The sequence below is a fragment of the Cydia fagiglandana genome, chromosome 22 (genome assembly GCF_963556715.1).
Source record: "Cydia fagiglandana chromosome 22, ilCydFagi1.1, whole genome shotgun sequence".
In the NCBI taxonomy this organism is placed as follows: Eukaryota; Metazoa; Arthropoda; class Insecta; order Lepidoptera; family Tortricidae; genus Cydia; species Cydia fagiglandana.
The window spans coordinates 5581109-5597559 of NC_085953.1; the positions used below are offsets into that span (position 1 = coordinate 5581109).

A 16451-nucleotide genomic window follows, 5' to 3' on the forward strand; every position below is an offset into this window, starting at 1 on the left:
TTACCATACTCTGTATTTACCGTTCTCCATCGATAACGAACACTACTAACTTCGTTACGTCTCTCGATTTGTATTTAAAAAACAACCATTTGGGGAATAATGTCATTATTACCGGGGACATCAATATTAATATTATGATACAAAATAACTCGACTATAAATTACCTCAATATGTTAGCATCGCACGGCTTGTTGACAACACATAAACTAAACACTCGAATAAATAGTTGTCTGGACCACATAATCACAAATCTAAACCCCAATATATACTTTTCCAGAACAGCTATACTTGACACTACGATAACAGACCACCACATGACTTTGCTAAATATCTACTCTAAATCTAAAAACATGCCTAATAAAGCTCACAAAACCATAACTGACTACCAACAAGCACTTAATTTATTTAAAAACAATGATCTCAACGAGTTATTAAAAATAAACGACCCCAATATTTTGACAAACAAATTGATTTATTACCTCAATAATGCAATCTTAACAAGTTCTAGGATAGTTAGAATTCCATGCAATAAAAGGACGTTAAGACCCTGGATTACTACAGGTGTACTGAATTGTATTCGGCATAGAAATAAATTGCAGAGGACACTTAGACATGACCCTACTAACGAGATACTTCAAATTACTTATCGCCGATATAGGAATTACTGCAATAATCTAGTGAAAAAATTAAAACAAAAATATGAACGTGATCTTCTAAATGAGGCCAAAAATAACAACAAACTATTATGGAAGTCAATAAAAAATATTACAAATTTAAATAAACCCAGAAGTAGAAACAATGAACTTGCAAACCTATCTGACTCCCCTATCTCTTCAGCTAATTTTATAAACAAACATTTTACTTTTGTCGGACAACATCTAGCTGAAAAAATTGCACCAACTTTGAGCTACGATCATAACCTCACAACATATTTAAACTCCTTATACTCTCATGCGTCATCAATTGGCATAATAGAGCCAGATCTGGGAGAAATTGAATCCACAATCCTAAATCTTAAAAATAAATCTGCATCTGGTTGGGACAACATACCAACAACTTTTATTAAACTGGCAAAATCTGAATTAATTCCCATTCTAGGCCATTTGACTTCACTGTGTTTCTCCAAAGGAATATTTCCTGACGCTCTTAAGCGAGCAATTATCCACCCAATCCACAAGGACGGGGACAGAACAGATATCAACAATTATAGGCCCATTTCAGTCCTTTCCACAATTTCTAAAATCATAGAAAAGATAATAAATCGTAGATTGATAAATTATTTTAATAAATACGATCTTCTGTCAGACCGACAATATGGTTTTCGTGAAGGTAAGAGTACGGAAGAAGCGATACTTGAACTAACTAACTCTGTCTCAAAGCACTTGGAGAGTAAAAAAAAGACGTTATGTATTTTTCTAGATTTACAAAAAGCTTTTGATACTGTGTCTGTCCCCGTCCTAATTCGAAAGCTAGAATCTATGGGTGTTCGCGGAAACTTCTCAAAACTAATCTCATGTTATTTAAACAATAGAACACAGCGTGTTAAAATAAGTAATGAGGTATATAGCTCCGATGAACAATCAACGCAGTTTGGCGTGCCCCAGGGCAGTGTCTTAGGTCCTACTCTTTTTCTGGCCTACATAAACGACCTTACTAACATCCAACTTACAAACGGGCTAGTTATTTCTTATGCAGATGATACAGCTTTACTATTCCATGGGGAAAATTGGGATGAGGTATATGCTCATGCTGAGGCTGGTCTTTCAAAAGTGATGATATGGTTACAAACCAACTTACTTTCATTAAATATTAAAAAAACCAATTACATAACTTTTTCAATTCTAAACAGTACACAACCGGATAGGATAAAACATAATTTAATTGCTCACAATTGCATTAATCAACAAAATGATACTTGCTCATGCCCCAATATCAATCATGTTACCTGTACTAGATATTTAGGTGTCCATATAGATCAACTACTTTCTTGGAATCAGCAAAACGAAGTAACTGCTAATCGAATAAGAAAGCTGAACTGGTTATTTAGATATCTTAGGCATGTCTCAGATAAGGAACTATTAATATACATATATAAAACGCTAGTACAATCAATTATTCTCTATTGCTTACCTGTTTGGGGTGGTACTCATAAAACTAAACTCATAGCACTTGAGCGGGCGCAACGATCTATCTTAAAGACACTTCTGGGTAAAAAAATAAGATACAGCACTGTCGACGTTTACCGTGACGCGGACGTGCTTACAGTGCGACAGCTTTACATACTAAATAGTGTTCTCAAGGTACACAAAACATTAAAAATTGATAATAACTTAATAAAAAAACGTAATCCACATTCGGTAGTTAATCAACTTCATACAGCTAAGACTTCTTTTGCACGAAGACAATTTTATGTATTATCAATCAATCTATACAACAAAGTGAACAGGCTAACGAGCATTTACACAAAAAGTTATGGAGAGTGTAAAAAACTTTTATCAACTTGGTTAAAAAATAAAAACTATGATGAGACTGAATCACTCATAGAATAGATAGGATAGGTAAATAAATTATGTAACTGTATAACGGATGGTACGGAACAAGGGACGTTTATGCAAACGGGTAATTGTTTAGGATATGTACTTTATTTCTTACTTATTAATCACGCTAATGTTTGAATTCGGTTGTGAGATACAGTTTGTTAAACATTAGTGTAAAAATATGCATGTTTCAACCCTAGCTAGTAGATACTTAACTGTTTTGTAGACCACTTGGGTAACCTACTGTTATGTCTTTTTCTTATATAATATAATACTTATGTATGTAATTAGTTAACAATAGTATTTAAGATTACCTTAAGTTATAGGTTATTTTATTTTTAGCGCTGAACCCTGTATGAAAGAGCGAATACCTCCTAACACAAGTTTTTAACTTAAAAGGAGGATTCGGCACCTATGTCTTTAAACGTGTGTTAAAAATAAATAATTTTGAAAAAAAAAAAAACCACCGAGGAAGTGAACTATTAATAATAACCCTAATGGTTATGGCATACCTATCTAAGCTGCCGCAGTAACTCTCAAATAAGTTTCATATAGTTTTTCTTGTGCCAATAATGGATGGCATGTGTGTGTACTGTGTAACTGTTTATGATTTGACAAATTGATTTCATAAGCTTATTTCATAGTCCTCGATGAAGTCATGACCATATTTTATTATTTTGTTTACAATACAAACCAATTTTCTTTCCAGGGTGATATTTAATTACGCCGCATGTCGAAGAAAAAGGAAGAGAGAAAGTACTTTTCAAGGGTAATAAAGAAGATTCTTACAATTTCTCTATTGTGGTTCTAGATGTTAATATATATTAGGTTTAATAATAAGAAGTCGAATATTGCAAGAATATATAAGGCAAAGCAATATACTATTAATTTAAATATTGTTTTTTTTTCTCTCCTGTATTTTTACCTGAAAAGAAACAAAAATAAAGTAGGTAGGTACCTAGAACTCCTAGAAGCCATGATTAGCTCCCCAAGGCCTACTTCATACCTAATGCTGACAACAACGTATCATAGCATGATCGTATCAGGCCCTGTCAAACATGAAGAGAAACATCTAGAACACGGGTATGATCTAGAGGAGTTTCAATATGGTAGACCATATGATAACCGTACCTATACTACGCAGACTATGACATGAGCGTAACGACTCCTTCAAAATATTGTTGGTCGGCTCGGTCCAGTCACGTCACGGTATGGTGTTGGCAGGGGATGGAATGGTTTAGTGGGTGATGACTGATAATATTTCATACAAAGCATGATTTTGAGCCGGACATGATCCTGTTATAGCCACGTATTACATCATTCTGTTACAGTACGATGCTGCGGGCACAGGCCACGTGTAGGTATTTTTTGTTGAAGTCGAGGAAGGTTCCAAACGGTACCTAAATAGTAAGAGATTGTTGAAATTAGACATCTAACCGTGATCCTAAATATTACTACTAAGACTAAGGCTTACTTAATAAGTTGGATAGTTTGTTTTGAACATTTGTACCTACCCACCTCATCGGCTTCGTATATGTACAAGCAAGCGGGCTCCGTTGTTAGGTTGATGAAAGTTTTGTATAAGGAAGTCTTAGGATTACTTTTATAAACTTACGAACATGAATTGAAATTATATGTAGCTATTTATTATACTTAATTGAGTACCTACAAGCTAGCTGTTTGAAATTAAAGTTGTAAACATGATGGGTGTGTTGTGGTACTTGTAGGTATCACCGTGCATAATCATCGATATAAGAGTGAGTAAAGCGCATTTAGTGATTGTTCCACACTTCCTTATTCCTTAGGGCAATAAGTAATTATACAAATTATATTATTACATAATATATGAAACTTGTTTTTAAGTTATAATTATCATGAGTTTAGTTAAAAAAGTACAAGCAAACCACCCGCGAGAGCGAGTCGCGTTATAAAGTCGCGTAGACTTCGACTCGCGGATTGACATAAAGACGAGAGAATATTTTGTCTCTAAATAGGCAGTTGTGCTACGGATTTTAGTTCAAAGTCGCGATCGTTGTCATTTTCTGACAGTGACACCTGATCGCGAGTTTGTCGCGGCTCTCGCGCGTGAATTGTGCTGCCAACACGCGACAAGCCGCCAAGTCGCGCCGATCTGTCACTTCTCGCGCCTGTCGCGGCCAGTTGTGCTAGAGGTGCTGTATGCATATACATACAATCAAAAAAATAATTTTCAAAATCGGTCCAGTAATGACGGAGATATGGAGTAACAAACATAAAAAAAATAAAAATAAAAAAAAACATACAACCGAATTGATAACCTCCTCCTTTGGGATTTGGAAGTCGGTTAATAATACAACGGATAATTTCGACAACATGATAAATGACTTGACATGGTTATTATTGTTAAGAATTCACTAGCACCATTAAGGTAAGTATAATAGTCGTTAAATAGCCCTTTTCTATACAATTATCCCTTCACGATTCGTGTATAATAAGTACTTGTGATACGAATCTTATTGATTTAAATTCGTTCATTAGGTATAAGCAAAGAGAATAGATAGTAAAGAGGGGTCCTGTCATAGTAAATTTTGTAGTCACTGTAAATTTACTGCCATCTATCGACACACGACTAAAACTCAAAATTAACACGTATAAAATTATTCTCTTCATTCAATTAGGGTCTTAGGTTAGGGTTTTACAATGTGAGTATAAAAGTAAAATATAAAAACACTTACAAAACATAACAAAAATATATAAACACATAAAATTATTATTATTAATTTATTTTATTAGTTTTAGTTTTAATTTAGTTAGTCTATACTTAATTTTAATAATAGTTTGTATAAGTTTTGTTATTAAATTATCAAAAAAATGTATATATACCTATGGATAAATGATTTTATTATTTTTATATTGTTTTGACCCATGCTCATTCACTGATATCTATGTGTTAAAATTGTGAAATATGAAACGGTGTCGTCACGCCATCTAGCCGAGCATAGGCCAAAGGTGTGTGCGCCATCTATGCGAGAATGACTATTTCTTGATTTCCGAGGCACGTTTTTTCCTTAGACTTTATTCATCTTATACGAAGTTAGGTACAAATGTCTTTGGTATAAGGTACCAAATAAGGTGTATTTTGGTAATAACCAATAAGGTTTAATTAGCCTCATGCATGAAGTTTATATTAGAACAAAATATAAAATAAATAAAGCATTCATATTTCTATGCCTTTCAAACTTGAGAGACGAAGCGAGACGAATGGCGGTGACTCCACCGGCAAGATTTGGGTTCTTTAATGTAGAATTATTATGATGATGACTAATCCACAGATTTGCTGAAAAATATTGTTAGTCTCTAGTTAAAAATAATTAGAGCCGGTGGCACTAAACCATCTGCAAACGTCATAATAGTTTGCAAATATTGTATGTAAATTCATTATTTATGAGCCAGCTTATTTGACATTTTTGATATTTAAGGCGCTAGAGCCCTTCAAAAATGGCCAAAATGGCCTAATTGACTATGCCGCAAATTATTGGTTAAGTTTTGGAGGAGGAAACAGTCGAGGACGAAACCTCGATTTTTGAGATTTTTACGCAGGATTTTGCGCCTTGTCCTTATCGCACTGGTTTTAGGTGCCGCTTCCGTTAGCGAGACGGGTATATTTACCTAAAATATTTAAATCTCAGCTCCTGTTTCGTCTTAATTTACGTTATCACTTCATAAATTTTGCGTCGTACAACTACAACCTATCTTACTCGACCCTTGATCGGTCAGTGTCAAAAATGATGTTTATGTTTGAAGAAATTTCACTTTTGACACTGACAAATCATACATACATACATACATATATTATAATCACGCCTATCTCCCGGAGGGGTAGGCAGAGACCACGGATTTCCACTTGCTACGATCCTGACATACCTCTTTCGCTTCCTTCACTTTCATAACATTCTTCATACACGTGCTCTTGACCTGGCCTTTCTTCAGGATTTCCCTAATCTGACCAGAGAAAGTCCGCCGAGGTCTACCCCTTCCAACTCCCACTTCCACTTCTCCCATACACTCTCTTAACCAATCCATAACAAATCTAGATCAAATTCATAACCTTTTATTACAATCAGAATACTCCTCCTTGTTTCAAATATTATTAGTGCCTACTTAATTAAAATATTCTGCAACTGAATGATGCCTACAAAAATTCAGTATATTATGTAAAACAGGAATAGCTCGGTCCAGCTTACCTATAATAACTATAAATCATTTAAATATACAGGAAATTAACTGATCGAAATACCTCCGCTGCACGCGAGAATGCAGTTTGCACCGATATTAAAGATTGCATCGAAAATGTATTTTAAATCACTCGAAAACACCTCGCTGCTTATAATATATTTTATGTATTTTACATAGCCTTTATATGAATGTAACCTTATAACTTATAACTATGTGCAAAATATTTTATAAACAGCAACATCCGAAAACTTAAAAATAAATACAGTAGTGTTTATAAAATCCATACTAATATTATACCATACAAAAATACATATGTATGTTAGTCTGTAAGGTATTTGTAATATGGGCCTTGTTGCCTGAATTAAATATCTAAATAAATAAATAAATAAACGCGAAAGTGTGTCTCTGTCTTTCTGTTATCTCTTCACGCAGTTGAAATACTTGAAATTTGGCATAGAAATAGTTTGAAGACTAACGGCTCGATTCGGGAAATGAATTAGAGATTCACTAGATATGAAATAGTAAGGATATGTGACGTTCCACGGAAAAAGGTACCTTATGACGGCTGGTGCTTATAATATACTGGTACTGGTGCGCATAGCGCCGCAATAATATTGGAGCAACGTTAATAATAGCGTAAGTGCCAACCGCCATAAGGTACCTTTATCCGTGGGACGTCACATATCTTTACTATATCGTATCTAGTTAATCTCTAATTCATTTCCCGAATCGCGCCGATAGGATAGTTTTTATGTCGGAAATCATCCCAACAAACTTCCCAAACAAGTTATTTCAGGCAAAAGTTATAAACATAACAAAAGTATGTAAATATGACATTACATAAAATAAAAAAAATTAAGATTGTTCATAACTTGTTTTATGCTAATAAAAGAACGCTATCGAGAAAGTTGGAAATTTTCCGGAAATTCCTTCGGAAACGAATTCTCAGAAATGAGAACGTTCTCATCAGCAAATCACTAAAAATATCAAGATACCTCAAGATAGTTTAGTAGAGGTAGGTACTTTCTTCTCGCTCTTGAAAAGCCAAATGATATGGGCTCCTTGCCTCCAGATTTCGATAACCCTCGTCGAAGTAGATATAAAAAACTATATCTACAATCTACTAGTTTTTCAGTATCCCCTTGAAAATCGCCAGTCATGAGGGGAAAAGGTGTAATAAAAAATATATTTATGGAAGATGTCCAGCTAGTTATTATGAAGGGTAGAAAACAATTTACGACGTGTTTCGAAAGGGAAGGGGAGTAATGGATTTCTCGAATATGAAAAGGTACGTCACAATGTGAAATGTATAGGTAAAAGGCTTATTGACCTGTCTGTATTACAGTTGTGTAGGGAACTAAGGAATTTTAGTGTTTTTAGAAAAACGTTTAGAAGTTACCGTTTACTATTTCAAATAAAAAAATAGGTAGGTATATGTCCCCACATAAACTACTTCCACTATCAGAAGTTATTTTCATAAAAAGGAACGACCCCAAACACGCTCTTTATCTTGAAGGAAGGACCCTCATTTCTGTTTTAGTTTTAGAGATTTTTATGGATTGTTAGGATCGTCACAAAACATACTAATATTTATGTACCCAAATATTTTGAATTAAAAAGTACTTCTGAAAGTAAGTACCTAGAAATAACCCATTTTTTTAGAAACAAGTTACTTACACGATTTTCCTGAGATATCTCAAATTACGTCAAAGTTGGTGTTGGTTTTCAGCAAAATATAACGACGTAGGTATACATGGATAATTAATAAAATTATATGCCTACCTAAAATGACATCACTTATCGTTCATTAGCATTGAATAAACAGAATATAAAGCTTTTACAGAACACGACAAACCAGTTTATATAAAAACCAATTTCAAATTCAATTTCGATTTAAAAATAATTACCTACGCAATTAACTCGAAAGCTTAATATCTTCAAAGTTCCTTGATTATTAATGTATTCTATGAACATATAATTGCCAGCCCTAAAACGTTCTTAATTGCGAATTTTAAATGCAATTGCTTAATAATCCTGCCCTAACCTAGCCTAACTCATCCTGTAATGAATTACACTACCGCACAAAGTAATTTCAACCTTAACCCATATGAAAAGAGCTCAAATTACGAATGACGGTGCAAATAAAATAGCTTCACATATCACAGAACCTCATTAGCAAATACATGTGACTGTCATTTGATACCAGACTTCCGAATAGCATAGCGTATAACCTTAGCAAGCTCATATCAGGTATAATGCGTGCGATTCAATTTATACCTAAATACCTTAAATTAAGGTGTTATTTCCAACTGCAGTATACAACTTAATTATAATATTGAAAGGTTATATTCACGTTTACATCCATGAATTCTTGGAAATGTAAATACAGACTGTAAATGTTTGGGATAGAGTTGAATTTCGTTTGAATTGTTTGTAGTTTTATCGGTTGGTTGGTGATTTTAATTTTGACTGTCATTAAGTAGCGTTAGTAGCGGCCGCAGTAAGGATTATAGCAAATTTTATTACGCGAATCTAGGTTATCTGATTTCGATACGTTAAAGTAGTTTTAGCATTAAAAATGTGACGAATTTATAGTGAAATAAGATTCCAATTTCAATTTTAATTTGCTGCTGGAGTGATGGAATGAAAATGAAGTAATATTAATGTTCTTTGTGGGATTTTTGAACTTTTTATGCATTTTATTGAGAAATAATTGGCGGGCAGTCATACACTCTAAAAAAAATTTGGTTGGCCCTATCAATATTTTGATAGTCGTAATCAAGCATCTTGATTCCATACGAGCCTAACAAGGACTTCGACATTTCAAATAAGGTAATTCTGATTGATCTTACTATTGCTATGTAACTGAGCCAACTAAGATCTTGTTCAATATATACATGAAAAAGAATTATGGTAACTAATTGACCCTAGTAAGATCAACTAAGCTTGATATTTATTGAATCAACCTACGTTACATAATTATGTCAACAAGTTAATAATAGATGCAAGGTATACAATTGTTAGGATTAATCAATACCTACTTTATTAGTTCAATCACAGATACACTTATTGTTTTAAGTAATCAGCTTTCATTGATTTATATAAGATCGTAATTGTTGTAATTAACTTAACGTCAACTAAGAAGAAACTGCTCTTAGTTGGTCTTCATTTTTTAGAGTGTAGTTTTAACTACACATCAAAAGATTTAATCTTTGATCACTTATTGGAACTAAAAGCGGCTTATGATTTTATTATTGTATAAAATCTATCTGGATCTTTTCAAAATGAATAAATTTCGGAATAGACTTAATTCAATTTGAAACACTTAATTTGATTTGATTAGTTACTGGATCTGTTCAATCGAAAATTAAATTCGTTAGAATTATTTAAATGCATTTATAAAAAAAGTAATAATAATTATAGAATCATGAACGAAAACAGGCTTTAAGTGTGTTGGTATGCCTATATTAAATATAGGTATTGTTATATTTCAGTGTTAGTATGGTTTACTATAGTTATGAACTTTGTAGTAGAATAAAGCATTTATTACAACAATCATAAGTAATACATAGGCAAAGGGTTAGGTAATACATATGTAGGTAGGTAGCAGGGATGTTGCGAATATCCGCATCCGCATCCGCGGAACATCCGCATTTGCATCCGCATCCGCATAAAATCGATTGTTATATTTAATTAATACCACACATTAATACGACACTAGTGTTTTATATCATTTATATCTAAGCTAGCGTGAAGTGTATAATGAAAATAATGATGTTTGATAAAAAATCCCTTCCCCGGGCCTCAAACTGTCACCATACAAAATTTGATCTCAATCGGTTCAGCGGTTTAAGCGTGAAGAGGTAACATACAGACAGATTTACTTTTGCATTTATAATATTAGTACTATTAGGTACTGCGGGGTTGCGAACTGCATCGCAGCCATAATTGTATTTTTAGTTTTAAGAATAAGAATAAGAAATAAATGTTTTCATGTTTTCATTTTCATTAGTAGGGATGAAGTCGCAAGTGGCATACTTAAGTTGTTAGCAAATAAATGAATAAAGAATGAATGAATGAATGAATAACCACGGGTCCCAGAGATTGAAAATGCGTCTTTACGGCGGTTTAACGACTCGGGATATGCCCACTTGACACTTAGGCATGTCGATAAAAGTTTAACCTCTAGCCGCCCAGAGACCTATAAAAAGGTCTCCTGTTCCATTCTAATTTGAACTTTGTGTTGACAAAATAAAATTTCATTTTGCTTGGCAAGGTTTGACGCACGGGCGGCTAGAGGTTAAGGTTTCCTTTTAATGCCGTCATAACGGAAATTTAGCAAGCAATCTTGAGCTTATAGGTAAGCTAAGGGTTCTAGACAACGCTCGGAACCGGTTTTTTATTCATACAAAAAATACCGGTACTATTACTTTCTTTTTGATTATTTGGTTTATTATTTCATTTTTAATTGGACAATCTAATAATACGAAGTTGTAACCTAAATACATGATTCAGTCCTACGTAAAGAGCATAAAATAATCAATAATATTGGGCTGTTTCGAGGTTTTGAAAAAAAAAACCGGTTCCGAGATGTGGTTCTAGAATCGAACCAAACTCTGCATGCCATTTGTAATGACAAAGTGTGGTAATGTCATCATTAATGTCAAATTTCTATGAAAATATGACGTCTATGATATAATGACAATCCTTCATTTTGTTATATTTAAGACGATGCGAAGTTAGCTCGGACGGACTGTACCTAGTCAAGTAAATGATGATGAGCAAAAACAAAAATATATTAGTTTTGAAGCCTAGGGGCCCGATTCAGACTTTGAAATAGATATCTATTAGATATCTTTTAGACATCACAACAAGATACGATATCGATATGTAGATCTAACCTGTCAAATTTGACATTTGCGCGATTCTGGAGATACTCTTGAACGATGATGAATATTTTGAAGTTCGAATACGGCAGTATTACGTTGTCTAAGGAACCGTATAAAAGAGAAATCGCATTATTTATTCAAAAGAAGAAAATATAAAATTTTATTAATATTATATGAATAAACACAATCTTGACTTTATTTTGCGTCGCCGTTTTGTGTAAAAGTGTCCTCTTTCTTTTTACACAAAAAACGCACACAATATCCGAATAATCTAGTCAAACATAACTTTTTCATAAAACACACGTAACCGCAAAACTAATTCGTAAAACCCAACAATTTTATCTGCCTTAAAATAAAACTGACGTTTCGCGCAAAATACGTCCAAGTGATTTAATTATATGAATTTGCATATTTCCGGACAAACTGGAAAACGCCCGGTAACCGGCCGTGTTGCTCTGATTTGTGAACCCTTTTTTACGTTTTCGTTTTAAAGGGATTATTTGAATTTTTTATCACATTTTTGTGCCGGAGATTATGTGATTTTTAATCGTTGATTAGTTTTAATTAAGTTTATTTTTGAGTTATGGAAAAGGAGGCCTAGCGGTAAGAGCGTGCGACTTTCAATCCGGAGGTTGCAGGTTCAAACTGCGGCTCGTACCAATGAGTTTTACGAAACTATACGAAATATCATTTGACATTTGCAAGTCGCTTTTTAGTGAAGGAAAACATCGTGAGGAAACCGGACTAATCCTCACGGACCACTAAGGCCTAGTTTTGGAAAGTAAGACGGTAGTCGCTTTTGTAAAAACTAGTGTCTACGCCAATTCTTGGGACCCCAGGCTCTCATGAGCCGTGGCAAGCCGGGATAACGTAAGGAAGAAGAGTTTTGAGTTATACCGGGTGTGACCTGTAACATGAGCAAATAATTAAAACATAGATTTTACTCCTCAAAGGGTGACACTTTTGTTCCACAACTTTTAAAAATTATGAAGTATTTTGACTCTACAAAAATCAAAAAATCAAATTTTGAATCTTTTATTGAAGATAATATTTATTTTGTGTTCATACAAAACAAATATTATCTTCAATGGACGCCATCGCCACGCTATATCATTGTGATTGACGTTGCTTGTCACGCCTTAAACATAACAAAATTCGCAATACATTGCGTTTTAGAATAAACTTTAGAGTGTATTAAAAATCAAAGCACAAGTTATTTTTAAAAGTCGCTGAACAAATGTTGGTCAGTATGAGGAGTACAGCCTACAGTTAAATTTTTTGCTCATATTACAGGCCACACCCGGTATAGGCACGAGTCTAAGTGGTGAAGATTAAAATGTTCTCAGCTCTATGGCGGAAAGTAGCGGCAGGGATTAATCCCAACAATTCCTCGGAGCACTTCCATTACAGATGCTTAGTACCAAAAATATCTAAGCACAACAACGCACAGATTATTGTACAGTTCTGATCGAAATATAATCCTCTTACAAACAAATAATTCGCGAAGGCCGCAAAGCTTTAACCTTTGTGTTAATCCCACTAATGGCTGTTACAACTAACTTTTCTGCTAATCTGATGCGATTTTAAGGAAGTTTAACCCAGTTTCTATATGTTTATATATGTAAGATTCGGAAAGAATGACCTAGTTATCACTGTTATCAGTATCAGTGTATTAATTATTGCAATCAGGGGGTTACCTTGCAGAATTTCAAATTAATAAAAAAATGTCGGTCCTGGCGCTCTGAACCTCTTTAGAGATCTTTCAAAGACACTCGACGCAACTGGGGACCAGAGAGCTGGCAGTTACCTCGCTCAACGCATCAGTCTGGCAGTGCAGGGCAACGCAGCCAGTATCTTCGGGACCTTAACGCAGGGGCCTTTTTTAGATTTTGTTTAGTTTAGTTTTATTTTTAGTTTAGTTAAATAGTATGATTTTTTTATTTTTTTATCTTAACATTAATCATATCTAACACAAGTATGCAGTGGCGTAGCATGAACTAATCTAGACGTGGGCGAAATCGCATCTTTGTTTAAATTTTAATAATGTACATAATAGAAAAGTCTATCAATTCACTAAAATTCCTGACATTTTCGTATTCCGGTCGTAATTCTGATAAACGGCCAAAATTCCTGACATCTGGTACCTAACTCTAACTAAGGCTTGTTCACGTAATAAAGTAGCCACCTAGAACTAAGTCTTCACAGGAATATAGAAACTTTTTGCAATGCTGGTACGTGACATTCCAAAAAATATATAATAAAGTTTAAAAAAAGTATAAAATAGATATTACAACAAACAACGACATCTTTTTTGTATCGCTTCGCAGTCGCGTCGTATTCCAGCCATTCCTTCTAAGAAAATGTAGTGATATCATTCATTCGAAGAGTGAATGGCTCCTCCGAGAGTAGAGCTGTGCAAGTTTGCCTTATTCTCAAGACATCAACAATTCGAAATTTAAAAGCAAACCACAGGGCAGTAAATTCAGCGGGCAGTAGCGTTGAGCCGTATTGGCGCAGTGGAATCTACTTGGACAGCAAACACGAATTTATTGATAAAATATATAATTTAAAAAATAAAATAACAAATTCGCATTTTACTTGGACTATTATTTTATGATTGGATCATTCCACCAGTCTCAAAGTGCTACTAACAGGACCGTTGTTTTATTATGCATATAAAAATATATATATCTAAATAATTCATATGATTCGTATGGTAAAATAAATTACTTACTTATAATAGGCAATAACTTTAAAATCGCTTAGGTTAAGCTTAAATCTTAAACCTTATTACAAATAAGTTTTCGCAAAATTCGCTTCAAACTTATTATAAATGGGTTTTTATATTTTTTTTTTAACTTAGGTATGCATGGATTGAGGACGCTAAGTTTGCATATTTCTCTACATTATTGTTTTTAATATGTTTACTGTGGTACTGGTCTATCCTAAACTGAACGAGTTTACAGCTGGTTTTACGAGTTCCAGAATCGCCTTGGATTTGGTCTAGAATTTTCTAGAAATTTCTGAAAGGTGATTTGTTAAAGATGGCGCCGAAATTAGGTTTTGGGGAAATAAATTGGTGCCTACAGTGTATGGCTAAGAGGAAAGTGCAATCAGAAATATATGATTTATATGTTGCAAGATGTTAAGGTTGCGCTATTCCTTATTTAGTTGTTAATTTACTTTCAATGTAACGTTCTTTCTTTCTTTTAATTTACATTGAAAAAAATTCCGATTGGCTCCTTTTTACAGCTTTTTATGTAAGTATACATGTGTACAAAAGAGGCCAAATATGTGACATTGTAGGCAAAAAGGTTCCACATTTTGTCAGTTGTCAATTACTCTGATATCCGACAACCGAAATTATTGCATTGGGATAAGGATAACTTCGAATGCGGGGTAATTTTGAAAATTGCAAATACGTATACATATACTACACGAAAAGCACTTTCTACTGTAACGCTACGTCTTACGTAGGCGAACAACGCGCGAACGCGGCGCGGCGCGGCGCGGCGAAAGCGGCCGCCGCCGCGTTCGCAACGAGATCGCTTACGTAGGACACTTCTATGGGCATCAAAGGATTGATTTCGCCGCGCCGCGCCGCGCCGCGTTCGCGCGTTGTTCGCCTACGTAAGACGTAGCGTAACAATAGTAAGCAAGATGCCTTGGTTAAGTAGGAGGAGTAGGAGGTGCTTCTGTTTTAGAAGATACTAGCGATTTAAAAAATTACCCGCGTTCGAAGTTACCCCAATGCAGTTTACTCTTTGTAAATTAATTTATTCGCCAACATTTAACAGCTACATAAAAAGTGCGACTAATAAGTGGTTACTGAAATAATAAATGAAAAGACGACATAATGGCTACCATGACGTCACAATTCAATAACGGCCAGACGGCCATTTTTATTCATAACAGCACTGTCACGTCTCAAACCCGCCATTACACCGCCATAATTGTCTCTTATGAAAAATAACTGACAACTGGACACTTGAGCTTAATTCACTCTTATATACTTACTCAAACCCATACAAAACCCACCCTTAATACCACTACATTATCGCCCAATGTCCTTTGACGGGACTTAATCATCGACAACAAGAAATACAAGCGAATATAACGCGTACAGTTTCAAAAATAAAGTCCAAAATTACGTAACACGTATTCAAGTGCATTTCTCGCATACATAGTTGCGAGTCGGGGGTGCACGAAAGAGTACCCAGGGGCGTTTTTTTACCAGTTTTTGGGCGATATATGCACCCCCAGTCACGTATCGTATGAAGTAGCTTCCTGTTAAAACGGTTTCATTTTTCTTTCCGTGCGTTTCGGAAAAAAGGACGCGTTGTTTTGATTGATCACAAACATAGGGGCAAAGTGTAAAATGTATTTCATAGGCATATAAAGAATATATTTTTACAATCAAAACGCACGATTCGTAACAGATCAGATCAGTTATGTTCCCCTCTCTGTAATAAGAATGATGTACATACAGGTAAAGATATCTCGATAAAATTTTATCCCGAAAACGCCATATTCTTATATTCATACGTCAAAACTTTTTTAAGTCCCTGGGCGACTAAAGGGTCATTCCTCGATTTAATATTTATCCTCTAGCCGCCCAGAGACCAATAAAAAGGTCTCCTGTTCCATTCTAATTTGAACTTTATGTTGACAAAATAAAATTTCATTTTGCTTGGCAAGGTTTGACTATGGGCGGATAGAGGATAGGGTAACAGCACCAGTGGCCAGCCAGGGACCAGTGGTCAGCCTTTTGAGTCGTTTATTGGTCATAAATATCTGGTATATTAGTTTA

The 16451-nt window shown here is 34.4% G+C and overlaps 2 protein-coding genes across 7 annotated transcripts in view; one reads left to right on the forward strand and one right to left on the reverse strand.

The window, feature by feature from the left end:
* LOC134675441 (growth/differentiation factor 8-like) overlaps positions 1-5366 on the forward strand; it is a 41201-nt gene extending 35835 nt beyond the window's left edge. The window contains exon 3 of the mRNA XM_063533709.1: positions 5354-5366. The gene's annotated coding sequence lies outside the window, so the exon portion shown is untranslated. The remainder of the gene's footprint in view (positions 1-5353) is intronic.
* The window catches only part of LOC134675405 (latrophilin Cirl), a 514068-nt gene that overhangs the window by 31526 nt on the left and 466091 nt on the right, over positions 1-16451 (reverse strand). The window lies entirely within an intron of this gene.